The sequence below is a fragment of the Eucyclogobius newberryi genome, unplaced genomic scaffold (assembly GCF_026437365.1).
Source record: "Eucyclogobius newberryi isolate DKJ021-1_F unplaced genomic scaffold, fEucNew1.0.hap1 SCAF_15, whole genome shotgun sequence".
In the NCBI taxonomy this organism is placed as follows: Eukaryota; Metazoa; Chordata; class Actinopteri; order Gobiiformes; family Gobiidae; genus Eucyclogobius; species Eucyclogobius newberryi.
Window position 1 is genome coordinate 19,216,137 of NW_027315779.1, and position 21,367 is coordinate 19,237,503.

Here is a 21,367-nt window from a genome sequence, read left to right on the forward strand (position 1 = left end):
TCATCTCTTATGTAATGTCCATCTTGCTGTTGTTCGAAAATGCGCATGACAGTTGTTTATATGTGACGTAAAAGGTCAACCGGAATGGGGGGGGCGTATTAGTCCGCTGAAACGACGCATATCGCCACCTAGTGTTAGGAGGATGAGATGTTCTTGTCAGGAATTCGACTTTCTCGTCTGCATGTACTTGGACAAGGACAGAGTTTTGTCAAGACGTCAAAACCCAATGTTATAAAAACTAGTTTTTTTTCGTAATCATGTAAATACACTGAATGAGCACTCCAATTGGCTTAAAACGGCGGCCATGCTTGATGGCTGGGGCTTGGCACTGACACAGAGTCCACAAGGACCACACGGCAGAGACTAGAGTCAAAGAAAAGGGGACTTCGACTTCCAAAGATTGCAGCAATAATGCAGAATCACATACTCTCTGCCAACCAGTGAAGTGACACCGGTAAGCTTCAAACCACAATCATCGCAAAATGTTGATCTTATCACTTGTTACCAGTATTGGGCCAACAAGGTGTTCATTGTACATGTATCATGGTTCTAGTCACAAGGTGTTTGGCCACAAAATGTGCTTTTAACTTGTGTTAAAGGCTCAATGGACGATTTTTCGGCGATTTGAGAACGCAGGCGGAAGTGCGCATGCGCACTCCCCGTGCAGACTGATACAACACACACATGCGTTTGTTTATTAGCGCGACGGATGGCATCGCGTCTCCCGTAGATTTCCGTCTTCTTCTGAGTCAGCTCGAACAGTCTTTCTCCGTCCTAATTTTGTCCTGTACACTGAGGGAACTATATTATGATAGATGATAGATCAATGCGCTTAGACACGCGGAACCGTGCTGCTCTCGGGGGACGAGCCGCACGCAGCTGCAGGTGAGCGGTAGGTGCGTTTTATGATTGATACGTGGCAGGACTGATTGGCAGTCCACGCCACGAGGAAATAAGACTCAAATGTGGGCCAAAAAAATCATCCATTCAACCTATAATATATACTACATAGATACTGAAATGCAAAGTCTTTAAACTGTTAGCCTATTGAATATCCATACTTCCAAATGGTCTAAGCAAACCAAGGTGTGAGTGCAAGGTTGATTCATTGTCATTGTAAGTATGAAAATATGAATTATTCTACAATCCAGTTGTAATAGATATATTTATGGGTTGTACCTCATTAAAGTCTACATGTAAAAATGGATTTATCTTGTACAAAATACTCCTATAATATTACTTGGATAAAAACGTAACACTAGAAAGTGCTGATGGTATGTCATTATTAATTCTCTTGGTACATTGTATTATGCAAAATGCATTTGTCATGCACATAATATTTACCTGCCATGTTTCAGCTAAGGCCAGGAGCAAATGACCAAAAATAAGCGTGGAAACAGCACAGAAAACCATAGTACGAGTGACAGCTACAAATATGTCAACAAACTAGTCTCTTGGCAGAAGATCATGAACAGATTTTTTTCTTGGTTTTGCAAGAGGCTAATATCCCAATATCATTAAAATTTTAAGTGCACTATCAATAGTGTTCATCACTGCACTTACTTTGAGCATTTTAAGGGCCATGGTTTTCCCTCCGTTAATATTAGCATTACAAATGTGCATAATTCATGACTTCTGCTGTTTAGTTTCATCTATTTAAACAGTCAGGGTAACGTGGAGTTCCCAGCAGAGATTGATGCAACGGCGCTGAAAACACGACATTATACAGCTTTTCCTCCTGCGGCCGTTCTCACAAATAAAACTCGTCCAACAGTTTGTACTTGAAGTGCAAGTGTAATCTTAGAACTGCATGTGCAGCTTTCTGAGAAAGGCCTAGTACAACATGGTTTCTCCTTAGCTATGATAACAACCATTCATGATGCCTCTTTCGACTGTGAGCCTAATCCACACTTGACATACAACACGATTTGTTTTAGGCTTTAGGCACATCCGTTTTATCTCCCATCTCAAATATTTTGGCTGTCTTCGCTGCCTCTGATTTGAGTGGCTCCAGACAGAGCAGCCCACAGAAGCCGAGCCATTTTATTTAGATGATCATAGTTAAAGGTATAACTTTTCTGGTGAAGGGTCCGCCACTTTCCTCCATCCGTCTTAATTGAACGGGTCTATTCCCCTGTATTATTATTATTATTCTTTAATAGAGACAAGCAGTTAACAGACCAGAAATGGTGCTTAGTGCATCTTGTAATAATTTGTTTCATTTTATGCAGATTATTCACTTTCTAGCTACCTATTGTGCCAAAAGGTCTATTTTGAGGATCCCATGGCACAAATGCAAAAGTACTGTCTTGAGAATACTTTTTGTCAACAAATGCAAACTTGTTCCCCTTGAGTAACAGTCACACTACTGGGCCAAAAGCTCCTTCTCTCCCTGGGCACATGGTATTGGTACATCTGAGGACCTTTGTGCTGCTGGCCTGTAATAACACCGCCTCATTCAGGAGTGATTATGGCCCTGATTTGGATGCTGAGGAAATGCAATTAAACAGATGATAGGATTGCAAAGTGGCAGTACATTTGGTGCCAACAAGTATGATTGAGAAACATGGCTATAGAGCTCGAGGCTGGCTGCAAGCGCCTTTCGTCCTCAGCGCGGCTACACACATAACAGTCCCATCTGGAAAAATGTTGAGGTAAATTGTGTGAATTCAGAACGCTGCTGGGTCTTTGAGTGGTTTTCATCCGTGCAATATGGAGTCGGGCTGTACTTAAAGGTGTCAATAAATCAAATTAAATAGAAAAGCTAAACCCAGAGACCTAGTGTTGGTTTTATAAGACATCCATTCACCACATTAACAGTGAGACAAAATTGATGTGTGAAGACTTCAAATCAATTAGCCACAAATAAAGCATATTTTTTGGACCGTGATGAACAATGTTTCCACTAACTCCCAAAGCAGTCCGAGAGTAATTAAGTGTTCGACAGTGATTTGTGTTGCTTGTGTTTTGCGTGATGGCAGCACTTTCTTCATACACTTCAACTTCTAATAAAGTATTTTAATACTGTTTGTTTACTCTTTGGCTTCCAGTTACAAATGATCAAAGTCAAATGCACTCCGATGAGAAGTGCAAATTATAATCGTAAAAATGTTTACACAGTTGCTTTTGCCATAGTCACGCTGTTGTCTGACCGCCAGAACTCCAGCTTAATTGGATTATTACGTAGTAGTACATCTGCTAAGAGCCAACATCTCTCACATGTTTTTCCAATTGTATTTCATTGCCCGGGAACCTAAAGATGAAGAGGCTGACGTTAAATACACTGGTGTTGACTTCTTGGTAACGGCGAGTTGTCAGCTCAAATGCACTGGCTGGCATTAATACTGAATCTAATTAGAGATAATTAGGGTTGTGAGCTGAAGGCTCGATGATGTAAATCTATAGTTTCCTGCCTACACGAAGTACTTGAATTTAGATTTTGTATTCATGAAGCATTCCCAGTGTCCTCCATCAGCTCCTCTGTCCTACCACAAGACAACTTAGCACATGTTCCATTGATTGATCTCTTTCAAAAAAACACGGTGCGTCGCTGCCAAGTATGTGACATGTATCTCTGTCTCCATGATCGAAAAAGCAAGACTTTGAATCATCCCTTGTTTATTTATCAGCCCTGTCAACCCATATACCTGTGGCACGCTGCCAATGGAACAAAAGAGCTTTCCCCACTGGAATATTTGATTAGGGATAGGAAAAAACATTCAACTAGAGACCTGGTTTGAAGAATACACATGTCAGAGCGGTCAGACTCATTAGAGGCAAAGAGGAGGCTGTAGAAAGTGAACATACCTACAAGTAGAAGATAATAAAAAAAAGTGTTTAAAAAAAAAGTTTACAGATCACACGTTTCAAATTATTCAAATCATAAGAAAAACGAAGAATAAACTATTTCTATTTTGCATCAATAATACAATTAATTTGTAAATAACTAGAAACCTTCCATCACCATATGTCTACCTTTATATTTATTTAAAAAGTCTCAATGTACATTAGAAATAATCATTTGACTAGTTGCAAATAAAAAAAAAAGAATCGCAGAGAAGTCAACTACTAAAATAATCATTAGATGTTGGCCCAATATGTAAGTTATGATTGATCAAATACATACTGAACATGCCACTTCCATCACAATTTGTTTCACGACCTATTAAAAAAAACATCAGCTGAACAGTGACCCACTTTCTGGTGCAATTAAAACATACAGCATTCGCAGATGTAGCTTCATACTTAAGTCAGAACAATTTCGTTCATGATTATTCAGAAAATACATCATATTCTCTAAAAATCTCACAATTAGATACATTTGCTACATCTCTGAGCTATTTGGATTTGCCGTTTCGAAGATTCACTTGTTCCATGCTCCACTTCTCAGCCACATCCTCAGCTTGTGAGTTGTGCGCTGACAGCCTCTGACTCCTGCGTCTGCACGTCAACTTCTCCGCCTATGATCACAGAGCTCCACCACTCCACCACAAGGGACGCACTAGTGGTTTAGATTTGTCACCGCTCATGGAATCAGCTCATGCAACTGGGGACGTTTTCGGCTCAGAAGGCAGAGCAATTACATCAAGAACTCCTCCTGTCCATATGTCAAAGTATCCTAAGGCGAGACGAGCTACCCATGAGGCTCGGCAAGGGCAGGCCAGTGTTTTTGCATTTACCAGCCTTGATTGGGGTAAAGAATCCTGGGTATTTACCAGGGAAGCACAGTGCAGATGATTTAGTACTTTCCATGATGGTTTAAACTTGGTTAATTCTCTCCACTGGCAGTATTTAGACTAGCATGGCTCAAGGAGATATCACTTCTCCGTCCACAAGCTGGGACTAATTAACAAACCCAGCCCAGAAACAAGTCTTTATCTCACAGTTGCTTATGGGCCGTTTATAATTATTAGCCGCGGGACGTGATTAAGACTGGCTTTACGAATAATGTAAAAGACTGTAACGGACATAGTGTGTTCATTTAAAAAGCCTGTGCCCAATTTTTTCTCTGTAGTTAAGCATAATTTGTTTTGCGCCAGTGTAGATATGTTGTAGAAGCAGCTATTTGAATCAAAATGAGACTGTATCTAATTATAAAGAATTTCATTCTCCAAAAATCATGAAGTGCGCTGTTGGCAGGCTAGTTGTTGTTAGTTTTACCGTGACGGCAATCTCACTCGGGCTTGCATAATTAGGAGGATGGGAATATGTGAGAATGTGAGGAGTAACTTTTGACTGCAGCAAAGTGTTTAAAATTAAGTAGTATGCTTTTTAAGGTTTTTAAGACAATAAAAATCAGGTACAGCACATTTAAGTCTCCATCCTCCATATTTTAAGTGCAGCTTAACAAGGGAACATGTTATCAATCACATTTGCAGGTAGATCCTTAAATAAAAATGTGTTTATTCTTTAATAAGGCATAAACATTAGGTTAGGCAGTCACTGTCTGATTTAGTAAGACTTATAAATCAGAACTTTCAAGAACTTTCCTCTAAATTATATAATTATATAAATGTATTGATAATCTGGACAGCCATGGTAATTTTGTCTTGACAAATGAAGAATGGGAACATATATATACAACTATAACAAGAATTATGTTGGAGAAATGTATCATGGAATTGTATAACACCATGTCGTGATGCACCATGTCGTTTACAACACCAGTATTTCCATGTCTACATGGAAAATACTGGTCACTGGAGTAACTGTATTGGCCCACCATTATCATGTGATTTGGGACTGTCCAACTGTTCTTAAATATATTTGGTAAAACAGCAAATTGTTTCCAGCATTGGCATTCCACTGGAAACATGTATCTGGGTCTCAAAACTCTTGCCATGGCCACAATAAATGTTTGTTTTTTTTGCAGAGGAAAAGAACATCATGAAAAAGTGTTAACCCTTCGGGGTCCGGAGCTTTTTTGGCCATTTTTGGGTACCTTCAATTTTGCCCTGATACACTACATTAAGAAATGTTTACCAGACCAATGTTGGGTATCTTTTTTTTTTTTCAGCACAACCTCGCCTATATGATGAGTTAGTTAGTTTTTCATTTTGACATACTATTTCAACATACTGGACCTAAACACACACAGAAAACACAAAGTCCGTCTAGAAAAATTATGTTTTTTTTCATTGTGAAACCCTCAAACATGCTCAACCAAGCATTTAAAAAGGTTCAAACTGAACCACAAGGTGCAAATATGAACATATACAAGTATTCTTGTGATATATACAAGCAATAAACCACTATTTACAATAAAAAGTAGGTAAATCCTCAGGCGTTTTTCTATTTGTGCAACTTCTCAAAACAGTTTCAGTCCAAAATGACACAGAGAGCCACATCACAGGCCTTGCACTTCCATGTGAGTGATGTTCAGAAGAAACTCTAAACCAGGTCCAACCCAGGTCTAAACCAGGACTAAACCAGGACTAAACCAGGTCTAAACCAGGTCCAACCCAGGTCTAAACCAGGACTAAACCAGGACTAAACCAGGTCTAAACCAGGTCCAACCCAGGCCTAAACCAGGACTAAACCAGGACTAAACCAGGTCTAAACCAGGTCCAACCCAGGTCTAAACCAGGACTAAACCAGGACTAAACCAGGTCTAAACCAGGTCCAACCCAGGACTAAACCAGGACTAAACCAGGACTAAACCAGGACTAAACCAGGTCTAAACCAGGCCCAACCCAGGTCTAAACCAGGACTAAACCAGGACTAAACCAGGTCTAAACCAGGTCTAAACCAGGACTAAACCAGGTCCAACCCAGGACTAAACCAGGTCTAAACCAGGTCTAAACCAGGTCTAAACCAGGTCCAACCCAGGACTAAACCAGGACTAAACCAGGTCTAAACCAGGTCTAAACCAGGACTAAACCAAGACTAAACCAGGTCTAACCCAGGACTAAACCAGGTCTAAACCAGGTCTAAACCAGGTCTAAACCAGGACTAAACCAGGTCTAAACCAGGACTAAACCAGGTCTAAACCAGGTCTAAACCAGAACTAAACCAGGACTAAACCAGGTCTAAACCAGGACTAACCCAGGACTAAACCAGGACTAAAGCAGATCTAAACCAGGACTAAACCAGGACTAAAGCAGATCTAAACCAGGACTAAACCAGGACTAAACCAGGACTAAACCAGGTCTAAACCAGGACTAAACCAGGACTAAACCAGGTCTAAACCAGGACTAAACCAGGACTAAACCAGGTCCAACCCAGGACTAAACCAGGACTAAACCAGGTCTAAACCAGGTCTAAACCAGGTCTAACCCAGGACTAAACCAGGTCTAAACCAGGACTAAACCAGGTCCAACCCAGGACTAAACCAGGTCTAAACCAGGACTAAACCAGGACTAAACCAGGACTAAACCAGGTCTAAACCAGGACTAACCCAGGACTAAACCAGGACTAAACCAGGTCTAAACCAGGACTAAACCAGGTCTAAACCAGGTCTAAACCAGGACTAACCCAGGACTAAACCAGGACTAAAGCAGATCTAAACCAGGACTAAACCAGGACTAAACCAGGACTAAAGCAGATCTAAACCAGGACTAAACCAGGACTAAACCAGGACTAAAGCAGGTCTAAACCAGGTCTAAACTTGATCAACATGAAGTGTGCCCCTCATTTTGCTTCACAACTATATTACTGATAATGAAATACTTGAAATACTAAAACTCTCCAAAACTACTCAAAAACAGCATGATTCCTCTCGTTCGTTCTTCCTCGTTGACTAATTGTCATGTGACTAATGTTTACGTTCCTCGTGTGCATTCTGAACATCCGGGTTAGCACAAGGCTAACGTTTTTTTCCGTTTAGTTTTATCACAAAAGACGACAAAGTTATTATAAGAAATGTAACGCGCGCAGAAAAGAGCGCATATTTTTCCGCAAATTTTTAATGGAATTGAAACGTTCATAACGTTGGTTTTATCTGGTGGATTCAAATAAAACAAAAACTCAGATGTTGCTACGGGTCTCCACTTCCGTATGACGGCATACGGCAGCCGTCTACGTTGCTTGGTTTTCATGGTACCGGGTCCTAAAGCCAATCACGTTTTCACACGCGCCGGCGCGGGCGTCGACCCCGAAGGGTTAAACACAAACTGAACCAGTGATCAAAGACGAAGAAAAACTGCTAATTTTGGGCCAGATGGAACATTTATGTTGGACAATATGTGCCATAGCTTCATTGGATGTCTTTTGTGTGCCTATTTATTTTGTTCTCTTTCTGTATCAAGTTCTGTGTTTGTTTGTTTGTTTGTTTGTTTGTTTTGAGGTTCGGTTTATATTCATTATATAGAGTTCCTATGCTGAAGCAAGAAGTGTAGTTCCGTAAAGATGTCTGCGGAGACATGGAGCTCATGGATGATAGATCCAATAAGGAGCTGCCCTGTGGTGAAAATACCTCGCTATAGATCAGAATAGGACAGGTTCGAAATCATATATATCAGCCATCAATCAACTTCTGCGGGTTTGTTCAGAAGTCTTTCCTTAATTCCTGGAACTGCCTTGGGCGATCTTTGCCTTATATGGGCAGTACAGGAATATGATTATTTCCGGCAGCGTTCAGCAGCTTTGTGGAATACATACGTCTGTATAATAGCACAGTGTTCGCTCGCTGGATCTTTGGCATGGTTAGTCAACATTTCGCTCCTCCCACCCACATAAACTCAAGGCAAATCAAGTTTATTACCGCTGTTAATTACATTTACTGTCTCAAAGGTTTCCATATGAAATAATAAATGAATATGGAAACTGCAGATGGCAGCCTAGACCCTTGGTAAGGACCCCCCAAAAGGCATGGATAATGAATGATTAGAAGAGGAAAACCTTGGGGTCGACCTAAGTGAATGATTTGTACTTCCAGTAAATACTAAGTTTCAGTAAAATGAAATCCTGTATGCACAATAATGTGTGATTTAGCTTAATCTAATAGAATTAAAGTCTACATTCTACTGGAGCCTATCCTCAACTCCTCTGGAGAGAACTGTGTTTGATCACAAGAAAATGTCTCTTAAGGACAAATCTGCTCACTTCTCACTAAAAAGAAATACAGTACCTATTTTCTGTAAACTGTCAAGGGTCTTTGTACCGTTGCCAAGCCTTGATAAATGGAAGGTCACACTATGGAAAATCTAGGTACTTATTTAATATGGTGGATCATAAAGTTCCTCCTCCATAAGGCTTCTCTGTAACAACTTGATGACATTGAACTGATTTGTGTCAGAGAACGTGGTTGTCAGAGTGTTCTCATGGCTGTACATTGAGGAAAGCTGAAAACTGGACATGTGTGAAAGCATTAGGATAATTTTGGTCAAACTGAATCTTAGCACTTGAGGCGTATTGAGAAGTTTCACATATTTTTATAGACTCTATGTGGGAAAACATCTGTTGGTGTCTGTGTTGTATGAAAGTCCACATCTGGACACTTAACACATGAACAGATGTTATGTGCGCAGCATTGACAAACTCAGGTAATGAACTACAAACACATGAAACAAAAATTATAACATGGTAACAGATATTTGGATGTGTTCAAAATAACAATCGTGTTCTGACTTTGCACTTGTGACACTCTAGACAAACTCATTAACGCACATTATGGTTTGACGCCTTTCTTTAAGAACCAACACTTAATTTAAACATTTTTGGTTAGAGTCGTGGTGGCCCTGCGACGAGTTGGCCACTGTCCAGGGTGTACCCCGCCTAAGGCCCGAAGTCACTGGGATAGGCTCCAGTCACCCGCGACCCCAAAAGGGAACAAGCGGTAGAAAATGGATGGATGGATGGATGGTTAGAGCTATAGGTTAAGCCACAAGCTGCTCTCCATGTGTTGCTGCTACACTTTAACTTGTTGTCTTTATCCCACAGGTGCAAACTTGGGAGGTCATAATGTTATGGCTGATTGGTTTAAAAAACTAAAAAATCTATTTATTTCCTGTATATTTTCCCCATCCATTTACGGTTTGTTTATTCTCAGAGCAATATCAGTCCCTGTGTTAAGGAAACATTAAGGTAATCACACTGAAGAAAACACAGCTTCTAAAAAGCTTCACAGCACGGGTATTAAAAAACAAACATAATCTGATTCCTGCAAATTGTAAATGTGTATTTTTTCCTTTGGAGCAGACAGGTGTTTTGCGGGAGGATGGTATTCTGTAGGTTAAACATACAAATGATATGCTGTAAAAACAAAATGGGGTCAGACATGGCTGGCAGTTTGTCTCTGGAAGAAGGAGAGTCTTCCACAAATTGAGCAGAGGTTAAGATGATTTCACATTTGGTGTGCAAAAGGACAACTGTCTGGGGGTAAGAGTTTGGCACGTGCATAGTGTTCTAGCCCCCCACAAGGTCACAGAGTTGCACTGATATGCTCTCGTTTATGTCTTTTACAATGACTCTTGACAGATTCTTTTATCACTGTCAGCTTGGCATCTCTGTCATCTCCAGTTGGACCTTGGGCGCCTGCGTCAGCGCACTAACCCCTCTGAATAAGTGCCACACACCCATTGTTTTCCTGTCGCTTTAGAGGTGGTTATGCAATAAGGAGAGGAGGTGAGTTTGAAGAAAATACAAAAATAAAAGACCCTTCCCAGCAGCTGAGGATGCAGTGGTCGTTCAAACGCGCTCCGCCAAAACACATCCTCCTGCTCTGCGTTTGTGTGAGCTGGGCATTGATCCGCGTGTGTCACATTAGCGCGCGTAAAAGCAGCCCGGGGCTCTGAAATGTTTTTACCCCTCCTGACCAGCGCCAATCTGAGGTGGGTAAGGGGGAGGCGGGGGACGGGAAGGTTAGTTTGAGGAGGGCAGATCAGTGAGGAGAGGACGCCAATTCCCTGTTTATTTCACCGCTGGAAGAAGAGAAGGGGGGGAAATACACACGTCCAAAGCCGCTGCAGACGGGGCGCGCACACGTCAGAACCTCATCAACGTGTGGAGAGACAGAAGACAGCGCTGATTTCTTGCGGGTGAGCTCCTAATTCTTGTTATTGCGTTGCGCGTATGACAGTGTCGTGGGTTGTGAGTGTTTGTAAATGTGTGCAATGTTTCATTCACATGCAACAACTGTGTGCGTGGAGATACCGCAGTATAACTGATGGTTTAACAAGTGTGCTGGCCAGAGGTTGAGGCTGCTTCGTGGCGTGAAACGGTGCCTTGGAATAAATAAAAACAGCTTATGAATTAAATATTGTTTTTTGGTTGAAACACATGTGTTTTTAGAATAACGCGTGTGCTATTGCAGCGTTGGTCTTTTTTTCCTGTCAGTAATGACTAGACTTCTTGGAGACTCTTCTCGACGTTACAATGCGACACTAAATCTGTATGGCGACATCTGTAAGTTTGGGTTAATAGACAGTTCATCGGGGTGAGAGCGTTGTGGTGATGTAAAGCGGGCTCTAGAAGTCTGACCCTGAGTGTTGGAAAAGCTGTCAGGAGCAAGCTACCGCAACCAGTGACAAGACTGTTGAGCATCGGCTAACTTAACCTTGGAATAAACACCATGGACAGCGACAGTTCTGTCGGTTTGTCTGTTTCTCTCTTGCAACGCAGGATCCCAGTGATGAGGCAACGGCAAGTGACATACTCGTTTAGCTTAGCTTTTATCCGCACTTGTAAGTTCAATTACATCAATTTAGAAGAAAGGGACGTATCAAATACTGCTGGAACGTGCCATATCATGCATAATGCACAAATTACAAGAGGAAAACAGAAAAGGAGCAAGTTAAGTTCAATTTTGCAAATAGTTTAATTTTCTGCTTGCCTGTGTCTACACCCTGCCCTTCTCACTCCTTCCTCTTAATGTCGCTTATTGTGTGGCTTTCATTTGGCACATGCTGGAATGCAGCAAAAATGTACTGGGTCCTGCTGGCTTTGAAATGTTTTTGATTGAGCAAATACTTTTACCCAGCAGAAATTATGTGGCATTTATCTGCTTTTAATTGCTACAAAATGTACATCCGATCATACAAAGTGGGACAAATAGGCTACTATGTGTAGCACCTTATTTATTCATGTATTTTGAGATCCCATTGAGATTGAGACCTATTTTTCAAAGGTTGCCTTGTGGAATGGCCACAGAGCAAAGGTTACATAGGTGGTTTGACTTTTTTCTACAGTAATTCAGAGGCCATGGCCTGTACGTAATTGGAGTGAATTGGTCCCCATCAAAGATCCAAGAGAGTTATTTAGCCCTAAGCCAGCTTTCTCCTCCTGGCTCTGTCCTTTGGCTGCCATGCATGCCAGCTTGGCACAATGGATATTCACATAGTTCCACAGCACCTCTCACTCACTGCAGGGCACAGTCATGTAGAGTTCAGCTCTCCAGCCCCCTTGACATCTCTGCCTTCTACTGGGCTCATAATGTGAACCCCTCTTGGACATGCTGGTGAAGCCACAACAAGTACTTTTCGCAGCCAATTTCTTCATCTGCTGAGACAGACGGTTGCTCCTTTTTCAATGAATGTCTTGTCGGTAGGAGGGAAAACTCGAGATTTATGGTCCGGCCAGGGAATGTGTCTGGAAGAGCAGATTTTGTTGAGTGAGAAGGTGTTGTTATCGCTCTCCGACTTGCAGATGGATGTGCCTTGTGCACTTGTGTACGGCTGGATCTGAAGTGGCATGATTAGAAGAGCTGCTGGTAATTGCCTTTTTCGGGGGGTGTTGGTTTTTCGCTTGGAGCCGAACATAGAGGAAGGAAAAAGGAAAAAAGGAAAATTGTGACAGGAATTTGCATTTCTATATTGTTCCTTGAGGCAGACTAAGACGTGATGCAGCGAAATGCTAAAACATCTCATGTGATTACCAAATAAATGAGGGTAATGTCTCCCAGAGTGTGAAGGGGAGGCACTGCTTTCGTTGTTTTTATAAGAGGAAGCAAATATGCGCTTCATAAATTAACATTAATGCTTACACCATGGTTGGGACTATGACTCAGTATGCTAAATAATAGGATCACCCTCTGCCGGCGCTTCATGTTTTGCAGCTTTGAATAACAAGGCCCATGCACTGCACTGCTGCTAATGGGATGGTCGTTGGGGAGAGAAGTCAATGTTTACTGGAGGTCTAGGGGGCAGGGGCGTAACACTCCTGTCCTGTTAGGATGATGACTGTGAGTGTGGTTGACAGCATGTACAGCCCCGTATCAAGCAGCATCATGTCAGTCAGGACCTCCAAAGCTTCAGATGTTAATTAACAGCTCAACTCTGCAGGGCAAATATTAGAGAGGACCAGACAATAACCAAGATAGGGTAGTTTAGCTTGTCTGACCTATACATTGTACAATTTATGTTGGATTATTAAAGTGTAGATACATACCAACATTTAATCATGTAAGAATTGTGTATTGCAGATGATCATCACATGCTCTGATAGAATATTACTTTTGTTTTGCTTCTTACTTTGGTAACAATAAATTGTGCTTATACGTCTAATCCTGCGATGACTTTTAAAGACACATGTGCAAAACTTTTTTGTTTGAGCTCTCAACCATGAACCATTGATCCTTCCTCAAAAACAAAAAGGGAGTTGTATTTAGCTTACTTCACAATAGCTCAATGAATGTAGAAAGTATTCTCCCCATCGAGCGTAAAAAAACACCCCCCAATCGATCTGTGATGTCATAGAGCTCCGAGATCTCCTGCGCTGTTTTTAAGTCCATAAATCATTATCTGTAGATGGAGCACAAAGTCAATTCCTGGCGTGGGAAACACCAGAGTGACATGAAGTCCTTTTGTTTTTTGTAAAAAAAAAAAAAATGGAATGCCAAAGTAAAGGTACAAACGAGCATGTTTAAAAGCCAATACCATTAATCACTATAATGCATAATATTAGTCACTTAAAAGTGCACTTTGTAACCTCTGGTGGAGCGTCCTTCATCTGCCTTTTCTGGAATGTTCCTCAGTAAGAATTAAGAAATGAAATGCATCAATCTAACTATCTAGCCTTTTCCCTAACGTGTTTTTTACTGCTCAAAAACACATAGGAGATTTTTCTGCTCAAACTAATCTTGCATCTTTTATCATATTTTTGTGCTTAATGAATCAACAAAATCTCTTCTTTTCTGCTAGAAAAGCACACTTGCGACCGGAACACAGAAACACAGCATCCGTATTTAATAGATAAACTTAAAACTCTCTGGATGACGCAAGGAAACCTAAATATTTATGGGTGTTTATGCATCCGAGGCAATATTTCTCAACACAACATGGCACAGTAGGAATTCTCAATCTTTCATGGTGTCTGGCTTAGCTGTGATCATTTCAGTAGAGCCGAGAAGTAAGATTAATCACCGGCTTGTCATTCACATAGCAATTCTGTTACCTCCAGACACCCACTGATAGATGATAATTTCACTTTTGTCGCCGAGCCCGGTTCTGTGCAAACCTGCCATGCGTCCAATTTGTAAAAGTGAAAAACTCCACAAACAAATGACGGGGGGAAAGTTGGCTGAGATAGGAAAATTCCAGACAGCAACCATCTCAAGTGCAAAGTAAAGTAGTAATTTAAAACTGCCTGCTAAAACCTTTTTACATGGGACACAGTAGAGAGGTGTTTGAAAGGCTGTGGCTGTTGTGTAACCCAGTTAAAAATGCCTGTGCTTCGTTATTGGCTAAGAACAGATGTTTGTTGTTAAGCTACTGTTAAATAGCCGGATTTGTGTCGTAAAACTGTGAAAATTAGCGCCAGATCGTAGCCATTTTCTCTCCAGATGCATTCATGAACTTTCATCCTCTAACAATACCTTTACACTATCCTATTGTGAGCCTATTGTCTTCCACAGTCTCTCTAGTGGCGAAAGCGTCACACATAAATCTCTTCTCAGTATTTCATCCTGGCCATAAATAACTCACGGAGCATTTAATCGACGCTCATATATTGCCCTTCAAAAACAAAACACTTCTGACACAGTTTTTTAAGGCACAACTGTAATTATGAACAGAAATATAGTTTTGTGACATATTTCAGAAATCACCTTCACGAGCCTTCACCTTCAAGTCGACGCTGAAAGTCTCCAAATGTCAGTCTCTTTAAGGTCCGGGAATTTCATATCAGCAGTTGATTTATCAGAATAGGCAGAATGTCTTTAGCTGCTGGGAAAACGCCTGAAATGTCAAGTGCTGTGTTAAGCATATCACATTCAGGATCCAGATTTGAGCAAATTTTGTTATTATGCTCCAGAAATGTTTTAACGACTAAAAGCTTCAACCTTTGATTGTATTTGGTACTGGCACTTGGACATAGTTACAGGAGGAAGATAAAACGAAAGGTCACATTTTATTCTGGGTCTAGACTACTTGGCTTTGCTCAACTTTTCTTGGCAAAGAAGTGGAGTTTGGCAATGGTACATTTTTACAACAGATTAATATAATATATCTGTGTACTTTTACTGTAGTGTATCTTATCTTTTTTACCTGAATATTTAAAAATGCACGATTTTTCTGTCTCCATATAGATGCTATTGTGTTGTCTGGAATGTTTCACAGTAGCATTAAACATGCATTCTTACTGTGAGTGAGGTCCTTTTTCCACAGATCTGACCTATAACTTGGCCTGGTAGTGTCATGTGCTTGCCTCCTTGGAAGTGTATGGAGGTGAATTTTCCATGTGAATAGTGTTGAACTATAGAATGAGTAGTTCATCATTTACATTTTTTGAAAATGGCTTAAAAATAGAAACCAGGTCAATTTACTTCCTGTTCAAAACTGCAGAACCGATAAGACTTCTCTTCATAATGACATTTCACTGTCACAAGCAGTTTTTATTTTTGAAAAGTGGCATTGTCTTACTCGGCGAAGCAAGTTTATTTAGATCTTTTGTTGTTGTGATTTTACGGTGTTTGCATGTCTTAGCCGCTATGCAAAGACATTCCGTGATTGAATCTGCCAACAAGCTGCAACAACCAGTATGTTCAACAAAACATAGACATGAAACATCCCACAACTAGAGCACTTGTGTTTCTATCTTTCGAGTGGATGTTTGAATATAGAGCTCTTCCTCTGAGACTTGAGCCAAATGACATTAGGTGTATAGATGGCGATACAACACTGTTGTTTTAGCTGAGCAGTCCCACAGGAATAAACACGGAATGCTTTCTGCTGTTGAGTTTCCTTTTATTGTATGAAAAATGCCTGGTGCCTCTCTCTAAAAAGCGTCACCCACAGATAAACAGCTGTTATTCTCCTCTGCTGCAGTGCACTGACCATCACTGTCTGCGGTCCACTTCACTTACAGTTACAAATGTGACGCTCCTGACACTACTTTTGTCAAACCAGTCAAAATGGGAGAATCTGATAAGCTGCCATTGCTGTGGAAACCCAGTGTTAGTTAAAGACACAGGCCTGACGATCCTTAAGGGATTTCAGCGATGTCAATTGGAAAGGGGATGTTTTAATTGTCTCATTTTAATGGAGCGGAGTAAATGGCCTGTGTCACCATTTTATTGGAAGGCACGAGGTGGAAGCAGATTGGACTCATCTGTCAGTGTCTCCCTCAACCTAGTCCAAGTCTTGCATGAATTGTTGCATAGGATTCTTATTTAGAATTTTGTTGTTTTGCACTGGTGTGAACATTCATGAATGCATAAAATTCGTATTAATAAATGTACTGAAACGAGAATTTTTTTCCTTGAGTTTAATTGGGCTTCAGTATGGGGCGTAATGATAGATACACATCATATATAAGGGATGTAATGCTGTGCAAATCTCATGGGACCATATTATCACAATATCCATCTAGATATTTTGAGGAGGCTAAAAGAATAGTAAAAAATATACTTTTTCCTTTTAAAAGGCCTCGACAAGTCTTTGGTGTGAATAATTATTGTCATATTTTAGAGTCTGGAACAGTCTTCCTGAAGATGTGAGACAGGCCTCTGTTCCGAGCTAAGCTAAAAACCTGTTATGTTTAGCTCTGCAAATGACAGAAATTATTTTTTTTATCTGTGTTGTGATTTCTGTCGTGTCTTTGTGATTTTAATGCATTTTTTCCCGTTGTGAAGCACTCTACAAATAAACTTACCTTACCTTGCCTTGCGTAAACGAGTCATGTCTTCATGTTGCACTGAAATTGATTATGGTTCATGTTTCTGTTGCTGCAACAAAACAGTGCATTACAGCAAAGAAACTTGTTATTCAATACATTGTGCAAGCCACAATATTATTGTGGGACTTGAGACAAAAAGATCATCATATTTCTGTTATTGTTACATCCCTAGTTATCAATATAAATCTCTGCTTATCAATACAATACTGACAAAAAAAATCAACATTGTGGTGTACTGTATTGCGATGTATCGCACTGGACTTTAGGAAAACTAGTTTGTCTTGAATTTACAGAGCGAAGCTGACAAAACACAAAGTGGCGTTATATTCTTTCCTCCTCGGGATCTGTAATTTTGCTTAATCGGCTGCATGAATTTCATATGGATCATAGTCCGATGAAGAAGAGTTATAATTGTTGTGCCTGTTCAGTGTTCTCATTCTCTGGTTTATGAGTCTTGACGGCCACTGTCTGGCCCTGTTAAGTCTATAACCTTGAATCAGTGCACTGTCAAAACAAACACATTTGTCAAGTAGAGGTCACCATTTTAAGATTAAATTGGATGATAACTTCTACAAGTGCATCAAGCTCATCTGGAGAGAACTTTGGTTTATAGACTTTGGTTTATATTTTTACATTTACTGGATACTAACCCTAGTTGGGACCGGCATGTCATCGCCTTTCAAGATTCTGCTGACAGAGTGCCAAATATATATGCATGAACTGCGCATTATAATGCACTAAAGCCACCTTCATAAGACCTTTACAACAGCAGGCTCTGTCTGTGAGGGCATATGCTTTCAAGACTGCAGTGGAGCCCACTTAAATGTTCCTGCATAGAATTACTAATATTACATTTTAATGTAATATTATATTCTAATCAATGTGCAATAATTAAGCTAATGAATGAAGTGGCTATTTATAGGTGCCAATTGCCAAGTGGAATGAAAAGATTCAGCTCAGCAGCATTTCCATCAGAGTAAGGTAAAAGGCTGCAAGGTACATCTTCTAGAGACATTAGGTTATCTGAACATTTAGTCCTTGGCGAATCCACCAACATCACAAACTCCAAAACAACGTTGTCCTGCCCAGACTTCCACCTTGAGAGAGTTTTACTTGCTGCCAAATTTGTGAACACACCTCTCTGTGAGGACATGGTTGACGTGCAGCAGTGACTGTCTTGTAGTAAGGCGCTGCACAGGCTACCATGGTGAACACGGACAATTCAATGTACTATAAAGCATATGAACGGGCAAGTGGAAGCACATAATAGAGACTGACATCCTGTTTGTGACTCGCCGTGTTCTGCGCTATCCACTGATTTATATTATAATAAATCGGAAAGCTAACGTTGCAATTTGTTCTTGTAATACTCAAAATCACAATAGCAGTTTCCTTGATGGACAACAATAAAATAGAGAAGCAGATTAAGCAATGTTCACACAGATTTAGCAAATGGATTACTGTCCAGAGCATCCGATATCCTGAGACCTTCTCAAAAACCCTGCTGGAAAAAGTAGAACCCTCGGGGAAAACCACAGCGAAGAAAAGTTCCTACTCCCACAAACGGACGGCTGCAGATTTTAGAGTTTAGAGAGCTCATCCAGATTTTAGAGTTTAGAGAGCTCATCCAGATGAGGAGCATCCGGATCCACAGGTCAGCATCAGCAGTGTCTGAAACAGGACCACCCCGAGAGGAAGAAGGAGAAAAACATGTGAACAGCAACCAAAATATGAAATATTGTTGATAAGGAAAGTAGTCAGAAGCAGAGGATAGTGCTATAGCTGCCATACTTCCCGAGGTATAGTTGCTCCTAGGGCAGTGTGGCTAAGACACTAAAGGTTTTTATTTCTGTTCCTAACTGGCCTGACCTTAAGTTTATTTTAAACCTGGTCTTAAACAAGGAGAGCGTTTTGGCCTCTTTAACATGGACAGGAGCTGATTCCATAACACAAGAGCTTGGTAGCTAAATGCTCTACTTCCTACTGTGCTTTTAGAGACTCTAGGGCCCACCCGAAGGCCAGCAGTTTGAGAGAAAAGTGCTCTGTTTGGATGATATGCTGCTATAGCATTTTCGAGGTGGGATGGGGCCATGTCATTTATAAATTTGATTCTAAACTCAACAGGGAGCCAGTGAAGTGACTCACTGCTCACACATTTTTTTTTACGTCACCAGTGAGATTTCAGGGCCAGGAAAATACCTTTGCAAAATACATTATAAATCATAGCCAGATTTTCAAAGCAGAACATAAAACACATGTTTAATGGAGCATTATTGTCACTATTGCGTTGCGTTGCTGAACTTCTGGAGTACTGAATAACATGGGATTTGTTTAGTCAACTGTATAATACATTTATATCATATATTGTTTATTACTTTCCTGAAAAAAATATGGCCCCATGTTAAAAAGTTCCAGATGTTAAAAATTACAGCAACTGACAATTACATGACTTGTGCGTGTAGTTTTAGAATGGAGTCTAAATAATGACTTGTGTGTGTAGTTTTAGAGTCTGAATAGTCAGGCTTTTCAAAAAGTAACTTGATGAAGAAAAGGAAGGAGGTGGACACCCGGAGCGAGTTCGAACCTCAGGAAGAATTTGTTGAGGTCTTCTTTGGTTTGACTACAAACAGCATTAAAATGAATCACTCAACCTAAAGTCCAATATCTGTGATAAATTCAAAATTGACTTGGATAATGTAATGTGTTGCTTGTAATGTTTTGTGCATACATATTGATAAAGCATTGGGTTTGGAGATGTTTTGAGTCATAAACTTTAGAAGAGTTTGCATCTTTAATGCACTAATTTAATTTAACTTTTACAACAGCATGAATACAAAACAATAGCCTCAGTTTCCCCTAAAATCCAGCATTGAAAGTGAAATGGAAGGGGCATTCTGAGCGTGCTAGTCTGCGCATTGATTTCAGAAAATAGAATCCAACACATTTTTTCATGCTAAGTGCAAGCAAAGGGCACGTATCACATCCGGGATTCATGGAAAACACATTTTGTGTTGTATTTTTACAGTTTGTACAGCCCATTTAATGGTTATTTTCACTGTAGCCATGACTACACACAATAATGTGAACGGCTCTCGCAAGCTAACACACATCACTGGCCTAACACTGGCACAATCTGAACGTCCACAGAGAGCTGTTGAAAACAGCGCTTCTGTCACTCATGATCTATACCTTTCCTCAGGTCTAAATACTGTCAAGGATGCACCTGCAAAACCAAAATCTTAATAATAAGGCTTCTAAAATGTTTAAAGTTCTGCTGTTTAACATCACACAACTTAAATAAAACATATATTTGAAGAGAGAGTAACAACAGTGAGCCCTGTCTGGGAATTGAAGCTCTCAGCACTGTTTGTGTTGAGGTAGTGTGTTCATTGACTATTTTCCCTCCATTGGACCTCTGACTGTTTAAGTATCATATTTGTACTCCATTCTGCTTATCTGGCACAAACAATAAACTAACTGTTGTTAATAGGTGTTTGTTTTTTTATGTGCTATATTTTATAATGGTATGCAAACCAGACTTTGAGAGACTTATCCATGCATTATTTTCTAGTAGGTTACACCATTGGTACTGATTTTTGGGTCGTGTGAAGTTTTCAAATTAATGAGAATTTTGATGCTGCTCCTCCGTGCAGCGCAGGGAAGGACTCCTGCTGCCAAAGTCCAGTCCCATTGCATACACACACCTACTTTTTCTCAAAAATGTCTCTTCTTTACCACTTTAGCTTGGTGAGGTCTATATATTAGGTAAAGATTGGGGATGTTTATGAGTCAGTTTTTAGGATAAATAACTGATATTAACTTAACTTCTGTGGTTTACCCATGCCATCCATTCAACGGATCGCAGGGAAACTTTCCTCTCTGTCTCACCTGATACTCGTTTCCCCATGGCGCAGTTAGTGGCACACAGCCACAGTCTCACAGTAGAGACGACAGTTGTGACCATCAGAGCGCTTGTCAGTGAGCCAGGTTCTGTCTTTGCATGTGTGTGTGTGTTTGTGTTGTTGCTATAGGCTTGGTCACTTGGTCAGAGGCCCAAGTACAAAAGTGAGAGGTCTGCTCAATGGCCTCTCCAAACGAGCTGCAGTACATCCAGAACGCTGCTGCTCGGGTCCTGACTAGAACCAGGAAGTACCATCACATTAGTCCTGTTCTCAGGTCTCTGCACTGGCTCCTGTGGCTCAGAGAATAGACTTTAAAGCAGCTTTGCTTGTGTACAAGTTTCTACGTGGCCTAGCACCAAAGTACATCTCGGACATGTTAGTGCCATATGAAACATCTCGGACTCTGAAGACCAGTG

General features: G+C 40.6%; 1 protein-coding gene across 3 annotated transcripts in view; it reads left to right on the plus strand.

The window, feature by feature from the left end:
* Positions 1-10,607: 10,607 nt before the first annotated feature.
* Positions 10,608-21,367, plus strand: part of gabra3 (gamma-aminobutyric acid type A receptor subunit alpha3) — an 83,192-nt gene continuing 72,432 nt past the window's right edge. For 2 of the 3 annotated variants that reach the window (XM_072446548.1, XM_072446549.1), the window contains exon 1: positions 10,611-10,976. The gene's annotated coding sequence lies outside the window, so the exon portion shown is untranslated. Of the gene's footprint in view, positions 10,977-21,367 lie in introns of all 3 variants that reach the window. The other variant, XM_072446547.1, reaches the window with a different exon arrangement.